This window comes from Sceloporus undulatus, chromosome 2 (assembly GCF_019175285.1).
Source record: "Sceloporus undulatus isolate JIND9_A2432 ecotype Alabama chromosome 2, SceUnd_v1.1, whole genome shotgun sequence".
Taxonomy (NCBI): domain Eukaryota; kingdom Metazoa; phylum Chordata; class Lepidosauria; order Squamata; family Phrynosomatidae; genus Sceloporus; species Sceloporus undulatus.
In genome coordinates this window covers 191,091,841-191,100,276 of record NC_056523.1, presented here as the reverse complement: position 1 = coordinate 191,100,276, position 8,436 = coordinate 191,091,841, and the positions used below count along the sequence as shown (strand labels likewise).

Below are 8,436 nucleotides of genomic sequence, written 5' to 3'. Positions count from 1 at the left end.
AAGCTTGTTGTTCTTGTTTGCCTACAAGTCATTTATGAATTATGGCGACCCTATCATGGGGTTTTCTTGCTAAGTTTCTTCAGAAGGGGCTTGCCATTGCCATCCTCTGAGGCTGAGAGTGTGTGTCTTGCCCAGGGTCACCCAGTCAATCTGCTTGAAATGAATCAAGAGTTTGGGGGCAGCCCTCCAATTCCTTGCACCTTGCCCCCCAGAGGCCAGTGCTGGGCCTTCCACCTTCAAGGCCCTTCCAGAGGTCACTCCAAATGGGGAACCTGGAAGTCTTAGGAGCTTACAACTTCTATAGCATCTAGAAGATGCCAGCCACAGATGCTGGCAAAACATCAGGAATAAACTCTTCTAGAACATGGCCACATAGCCCAAAAAAACCACAAAAAACCATGGATGCCAGCCACGAAAGCCTTTGATTTACAACTTCTCTTTCTCTCTAGACCAGACCTGCACAACTTGGCAGTAGGTAGGGGCCAAAACTAAAATAGGTTGAACTTCTTTGGCCACAAATCAGTTTTAATAAATATTATTAATATTAATTCTGTCCTCCCCTCCTCTGCCCGGCCCTCTCCTCAGGAGAAAGCTGAGCAGCAGAGAAGCCTTCGGGGGGAGGGTTTGCTCCTCGTCTTCCTCTGCCGCCTGGCCCTCTCCTCAGGAGAAAGCCAAGCAATGCAAGGCGAGGGTTTGCCCATCCTCTCCTCAGTAGGAGGCCAAGTGGCAGAGGAGCCTTGAAGTCCTTCTGCATCCTTGCAGGCTGCCCAAAATCCTTTGAGGGGCCGTATATTGTCCAGGCCTGCTCTAGACCCTAGTCTGGTATCCCTCCTGCCCAGCATCCCCGTGGCCAGGGGTGCCCACACTTGGGTCCTCTGGATGTTTTTGGACTTCAGCACTCAGAAGCACCTCAGTCAGGTTGTCCAACTCTCAGGAAATCTGGGGGCTGAAGTCCAAAATATCTGGGGGACCAAAGTTGGGGAGTCCCTGCTGTCCCTACAGGGAGGGAAGGAGGGAGGGAAGATGCCCCCTCCCTCCCTCCCTTCTCTTTCCCTCCTTCCTTCCTTCTTCCCTTCCCTTCTTCCTCCCTTCCTCTTCTTTCCCTCCTTCCCTGCCTCCCTTCTTTCTCTTTCACCTCCCTCCCCTCCTTTCCTTCCTTCCTTCCCAGGAGGAGCTGTCCAACCCCATTTTGTCCTTGGCGCCCCCTAGAGGGCAAAGCCCCTCCTGCTCCTGCGAAGTAGAAGCGGGGGACCTTCTGCCCCGGGGGCGGCGTCTGGATGCGCCCTCCTTCCCTCCCTCCCTCCGCTGCCACCGGCTTTCTCTCCCTTCCTCCCTCCCTCCTTCCTCCTTCCCTGGCTCCGCTCTTTACCAATTAAGGCTTGCTCCGCCGCCCGCCCGCCCGCCCGCCCGTCCGGCACCCTCTCCTCCTGCGCCCCCCGGAGCCCCGCCAGTCCCGGCCCGGAGCCCACCCGAGGAGGCACACGACGCCGCGTCCCTCCGGAGAGGTGAGCAGGGAGGGAAGGAAGGAAGGAAGGATCGCCGAAAAGCTTGGGATGGAGATATAGGGAGCGCAAGAAAAGGGAATGAGAGAACGGGGCAGGAGAAGAGGAGGGATGGAAGGAGGAAAAGGAGGCATCGGGAGAGAGGAAAAGAGAGGAAGCAAAGAACCAGCGCGGAAGGAAGGAAGGAAGGAAGGAAGGAAGGAAGGAAGGAAGGAAGGAAGGATCGCCGCAAGGGCTGGGATGGATATCTGAGTAGAGCAAGAAGAGAGAAGGAGGGAGTCCGACAGGAGAGGAGAGGAGGCACAGAAAGAGGGAAAGGACGGGTCGGGAGAGACAGCAAAGAGCTGGAGGGAAGAGAGGGAGGAAGATACGCGGAGAGCAAGAAGAGAGAAGGAGGGAGCGCGACAGGAGGAGAGGAGGGATAGAAAGAGGGAAAGGAGGGATCGGCAGAGAGGAAGGAAGGAAGGGAGAGAAAGAAGAGAGCGGGTGCTAAAGGAAAGAAGGAAAGAAGAAAGAGAGAAATGGGGGGTTTGGAGGGGTGTGTGGGGCAGAGGAAGGGCCCCGGAGTCTGGAGGGGGTCAGACAAGGTGAATGGGGGCAGCAGGGGAGTGAAGGGGGGGGGGGGGGCTCCTGGAAAGGGGGACCTGGGCTGTCAGGGGCCAGTCCCAGCGGAGGGGGAGAGAGAGGGGTCGGGTGGCTGTTCCATTCTCTGGGCTCCTTCCCATCCCACTTTTGGGGGATCCCCTGGGCGAGGAGGGAAGGCAAAGGGAGACGCAGAGTACCGCCATTGACAATAGGGGTAGCCCTCTGGGTTGCAGCTCCCATGCTCCCCCTCAGCGCTGCCTATGCCCAGCAATACCTGGAGGGCAATACCAAATCGCCCAGCCCTGGCAGGCTCTGGTCCTCTAGAGATGCTGGCACTGGGCAAGCCACATCTCCAGTATTCTCCTCCTACCAAGGGGCAAAGGAGTATATTTCTATTCATTTATGTTGAAATGCATCAGGTGCAGCCTTGTGGCAAAGTGGTACAGATGTGCCCTTGACAAAACCATTCTCTCTCTTTCTCTCTTTCGTACACACACACACACACACAACACTTTGTCTGGCTGGGTATTACTGACCAGCCACTTAAAACAAGGTGTATGCGCACCCTACTAGCTAAAAGCTCATGTTTGGGGCCGTGCAGAGATCGTTCCTGTTCATGTTTAGGGAGGAGGGCAAGTTGAAAGCTCATGAGCCTGTGGTTTTTGCGACACATGATCAGTTCTTCATCTAGGCTTGCCATTGAAAATGACATTGACCACTGCCTTGACATTAGCAGTCACTAGATTAGGACTTGACACACTGCCCAGAGCAATGCAGGTTCAAACCTTTGAGCAAAAATCCCATGTTTTTTGTGGGTGTTTCGGGCTCTGTGGCCATGTTCTAGAAGAGTTTATTCCTGACGTTTCATCAGCATCTGTGGCTGGCCCTAAGGTGACCCTATCATGGAGTTTTCTTTGTTCGTAGGGGGTTTTCCATTGCCTTCCTCTGAGGCTGAGAGAGTGTGTCTTGCTCAGGGTCACCCAGTGGGTTTCCACAGTCAAGCAGGGATTCAAACCCTGATCTCCAGAGTCATAGTCCAATGCTCAAACCACGCTAGCTCTCAATGGTGAGGGTACTTAGAATATTTCTGTGGCATTATTCCAGCTTAAATAGCAGAAAGTGTGAGGGCATAACTGGGTGTGGATGCCGTCTGGTATGAATGCAGCATCACTTAGTGCAGATGGCTGCTTCTTAACCATCCTCTTATACAGAGAATTCTGGCAGTTAACAAGTACTTTTCCCCACAGTTTTCAGTCTGCAAACTCATAGTCAAGACATTCAGTGTGATCCTGTGCATGCTTAGTCACCAGTAAAAACATCCTGCCGCGCTCAATCCGGATTACCCACAGGTAAGTGTGCACTACTTAGCAGTCTTCCTTTACTCATGGGAAAGTAAGCCCCATTGAAAGTAAGCCCCATTTTACTCAGTGGGACCTGCTTCTGAGTAGACATGAATGGGATTGCTCTGTGTGAGAGGTCTCAGAACCCATTATGTTCTACATAAGGATGGGAACTACAGAGCCCTCTAGATATTGTCTAGCAGCCCATGCCAACACAGCCAATGGTGAGAAATACTGGGAGCTGTAGCCTCACTCCATCTGGATGGCTGTGCATGATCTTTCCTCCTGGCCTAAACATGACATAGTGATAGAACTGGGATGTTATCCATCCCTCTCTATAGACATGTTCACCATGACATAGAAGTAAAGGGGTGGGATTTGCACAGCTGGTCATGACTACAGAATCAGATGTAATTTCCTTGGTCAGGTATAAAAGACTGTGATCTTGTGTGTAAGCCCTCCCAGTAACTCAGATATGTTTTAGTACAATACCAAAAGAAGGGTAGTTATTTTAAATGAAACTGGATGGAATAAGGGTGCGATGGTGGGTGAGTATGCACACATACATTCTAGAAGTGCCTTGGGTCGAGGAGAGGAGTGTGAGTAAGCAGGGGAAGAGGTGTGGCTGATAGTACTGGTGGTGAGGCCATAACACGTAAGGAACATGAGCAAGGCCATGTTTGACTGATGTCAGGCATGGAGATTGCTGGATAGCAAGTCCCATCATCCTCCCACCTACTGGCTATGCTGGCTAGGACAAAAGGAGTGATGGTCTCACAACATCTGGAGGGCCACATGTCTCCCACCTGACTTTGGGTCAACCCTAGCAAGGGTCGCAAGTATCGTCCCAAGAGGGATTGCAGAAGGTGGGTTTGGAGGGATTCCTTAAAGAAAATGCAACCCACTCCGTGTGAACTCTTTTAAAAATAAGGTTTTGCACATTAGAGTTGTCAAAGAGGTACATCTTCAGGGTTATCTCTTTGGGCTCTGTGTCAAAGCATCACTGAGCCTAGAGAGAGACCCTGCAGATTCCTCTGTAACCCAGTTAGTAAATTCTGTCTCATCTTTGCCTGATTGCTTTCCTGCCCTTTGCTTGTTCTGTGCAGATGAAGAAAGAGGAAGAGTGAAGGAAGTGTCAGGCTAAGACTAATGAGATTTAGGATTAAATCCAGGTTTAGAAAGAAATTAGTTAATGAACAACTGGTTGTGCCATTCTCCCAAGGCCACTCACAGCAGAGATTAAGTCTGTGAGACAGTTGCTGCCTCTCAGCCTAATCTACCTACATTCCTTAACACACAGATGGGCAAAATATGGGGGCTACATGCCCCCCAAGGCAATTATTGTAGTTCTTGGTCCCTCTGGATTCCATGGAAAGTGGATTTGTGTGTGTGTGTGTATTTTGGATGATAATGTACTTTGCTATATGGCCAACACAGCTCCCCCAGATATGTTTCCTTCGATGAAGAGTCAGATTAAAATACAGTAGTAAAGAAGCTGAAGGGGTGCTTTTCTGTGGCAAAATCCCCATGGGGAATTACACAGATATGTGGAGGAGTACCCCAATTCTTTTTATGTGTCTGAGGTAAAGGATACCAATAACACATGCCCTTGCCACATCCTCCCACCTGCAACAAACACAATTCATGTGGAGACTGTACTGTATTAGCCTCACTGAAGTGAACACAAGCCTATTCTCTTGTACTTCATGCAGATCTGGCCCCCAAAAATTTGCTGTCTGAGGCATAGCATAAAATGGCAGCTACCCCTCCAAGTCAAGATTCATAGTCCCTAAAGAGTCATACTGCCATGCAAAGCAGAAAATCCTATGAAAGGCTTCTGTCTTCTTGGCAATAAATACACAAAGATAACAGCCAACTAACAATTTGTTGCTGCCTTGTGATGCCTTAATTCTGTTGCCGGAGAGGATCATCCCACTTTGCCCAAATAGTAGGGATGGTCTTGCCTTCATAGAATGATAGAGTTGGAAGAGACCACAAGGGCCATCCAATCCAACCTGCTGCCATGCAGGAACTCACAATGAAAACATCCCTGACAGATGACCATCCCATCTCTGTTTAAAAACTTCCAAAGAAGGAGTCTCCACCACACTCCGAGGCACTTTGTTTCTCCATCGAACAGCTATTACTGTCAGGAAATACTTCCTAATGATTAGCTGGAATCTCATAATTCCCCAGCTTTACTATCTGAGGCAAACATTGTGTGTCATGTTGAAGCTACCATCTGCAGAGATAGCTGATGACATTCTGGTGCCTGAGGCAGGAAACCCAAATAATACCAACATTATGCTAAAAATATAACCCACCAAAATAGTTGTTTTTGTGTTGTTTAATTGGAACCACATTCCTCACCCACCAAAATATGATACCTGAGGCAACTCCCCGAAGTTATCTCATGGCCTCATGGCTATGATGACTGAAGCTGCATCTGCACTGCAGAAATAACGCAGTTTGACACAGCTCAGACTCAGCTTAGTCCATACATGGCAAGTAGAAACAGTTTAGCTTTCACTCAGGCTGCATCTGCACTGCAGAAATACTGCAGTCTGACACCGCTTTAACTGTCATGGCTCCATCCTATGGATTCCTGGGTTTTGTAGTTTGTTGCAGCACCATAGCTCTCTGACAGAGAAGGCTAAACTTCTCACAAAACTACAATCCCCAGAATTGCATAGCATTGAGCAATGACAGTTAAAGGGGTGTCAAATTTCTTATTTCTTCAGTGCAGATGCAGCATGAATGAAAGGGAAACTGTTGCCACTGAGCTTGGACTGGCTCTCTGTATGCTGTCAGAGAATAACTCAGAAATCTAGTTTAAGTTTACTTCTGTTTATCGTGACAGGGAAGACAGATAACCATTAGTTTTCACAGTCTTCTGCAATATGGGAGAAAGTCAGGCTAGAAGTGATGGCAGCCATAGGCTGAAAATGGTTGTGTGAATGGGCCTTTTGCTCTGTGAAAACACACAGACCCTCTTCTAGCTTTTCCACCCCAGTACTGCATCTCTCCAGACCACACTGCAGAGCACTGAGGTGAAGGGTGAGGAAGATGTGAGGAAAGAAAAGGTCCTGAAGATCCCACAGATGTCTTTGAATGACAGATCTAATTTAGCCCTAACCAATATAGCCAATGGTGATGGACAATGGGCACTGAGGTTCAGCAACATCTGGAGGAGGGAAACTTTCCTCATCTCACGCTACATATATCTGGAACTAGGGTATTCAAGTAGTAATAAAATAAGTTGAAATGAGCATTAGACTACGACTCTGGAGAACAGGGTTTGATTCCACATTTGGCCATGAAATCCACTGGGTGACCTTGGCTGAGTCACATACTCTCAGCCTCAGAGGGAAGGCAATGGCAAAGCTTCCTCTGATCAAATCTTGCCAAGAAAACCCCACAACAGGTTTACCTTAGGGTCGCCATAAGTCAGAAACAACTTGAAGGCACCCAACAACAACAAAAGAAGCTGCCCCCTTCACAAGACGTACAGAGATCTTGTAGCACCTACTTCCCTTCTTACATACATACACTGGTCCCTTGGCATCCACTGGGGTTTGGTTCCAGGTCCCCCGTGCATTCCAAAATCCGTGGATGCTCAAGTCCCATTAAATACAATGGCCTAGTAAGAGGGTATCCCTTATGTAAAATGGCAAAATCAAAGTTTGCATTTTTGGAATGTATATATTGTTTTGAATATTTTCAAGCCATGGATGCTTGAATCCATGGATAAAGAATCTAAAGAGAGGCATGGCTGATTCTCTAAGGAAAGTGGGGATTCTTAAACCTAGGAAGAAGTTCAGAACTGGTGCACTATGTGCATGTGTGTGTGTGTGCGAGAGAGAGAGAATTATGCTAAGTTAGGTGCCCCAGCATCCAAGGAGCTGTTTTTTCCTAATCCCATATCCAAGAATTGCATGACTTCATACAGCTCTGTTGCCCTCTGCTCTAACCTACATATGAACCCCTGCCCTCTTGGCCCAGTTTTCTCTCCCCAAAACCAGCACTAGCACCCTAATTCAGTAAGGCACACCCCACTCTATTGCCTCCTCTCTGGGCTCCTTCCTTCCTTTAAGTCTCCTTGGCCTTGCCTCCTAGCCCAAGGCGCAGTCCTCATCCCCCCCCCCCCCCCGCACACACACACACATACACACACTCTCTTGGGCCCTGGGGAGGGTCTGTCTGGTTATTTTAAAAACCCAAAGAAAAGAAGCTCTCCAAATATGGGGAAAATATGAAGCCAGGTCTCGAGGCTGGGAGTTCTTCTGGAAGAAGGAATGGCAGGAGGGGGGGTGGGAAGGGGAGCAAGAGCACCACCTAATGATAAACCCATGGAATTACGAGCATCATTTATGCACATAGAAACGGACATACACACACACACACACACACAACCCTCCCCACTTCCCATAGCCTTTTCCATAGAGCGATCTGATTCACTGTAAGGTTGTTCTTGTTGTGCCTCCAAGTCATTTATGACTTATGGCGACCCTAGGGCAAACCTATCAAAGATTGAATGGGAATTTGCTATTGCTGTCCTCGGGGGCTGAGAGAGTGTGACTTGTCCAAGGACAACCAGTGAGTTTTTATACTTGAGTGGGCAATTAACTCTCGTCTCCAGAATCATAGTCAAACACTCAAACTGCCACTCTGGCTCTCCTACTGTAAGGTACAGGCAGGGAAGTTTTGGCCCTCCCTGCAGTTTGCACTACATTTCCCAGCATCTCTTACCAACAGTCCTAGTGAGTGGGAATGATGTACACCATAGGCCAAAACAACTGGAGGGACAAAGATTTTCCCATCACTGTCATATGGTCTCCATGGTTTTCAGCAGCAATAGGCAACCTTTCTCAAGCCAATGTCTGTGGGAGCAGGACTGATGAGCAGATGCCTCAGTGAATAAGTAGGTATGCATGCACTGGTATATTTTTATTAAATTAATTGTGATATATAGGCTGTCTTTCCACCAAGAAGCTCAAGGAGACATACCT

The 8,436-nt window shown here is 48.8% G+C and overlaps 1 protein-coding gene across 4 annotated transcripts in view; it reads left to right on the top strand.

Moving 5' to 3' along the window:
- Positions 1-1,399: 1,399 nt before the first annotated feature.
- Positions 1,400-8,436, top strand: part of FLNA (filamin A) — a 107,080-nt gene continuing 100,043 nt past the window's right edge. For all 4 annotated transcript variants that reach the window (XM_042449006.1, XM_042449003.1, XM_042449004.1 and 1 more), the window contains exons 1-2: positions 1,400-1,505; positions 3,335-3,436. The gene's annotated coding sequence lies outside the window, so the exon portion shown is untranslated. The remainder of the gene's footprint in view (positions 1,506-3,334; positions 3,437-8,436) is intronic.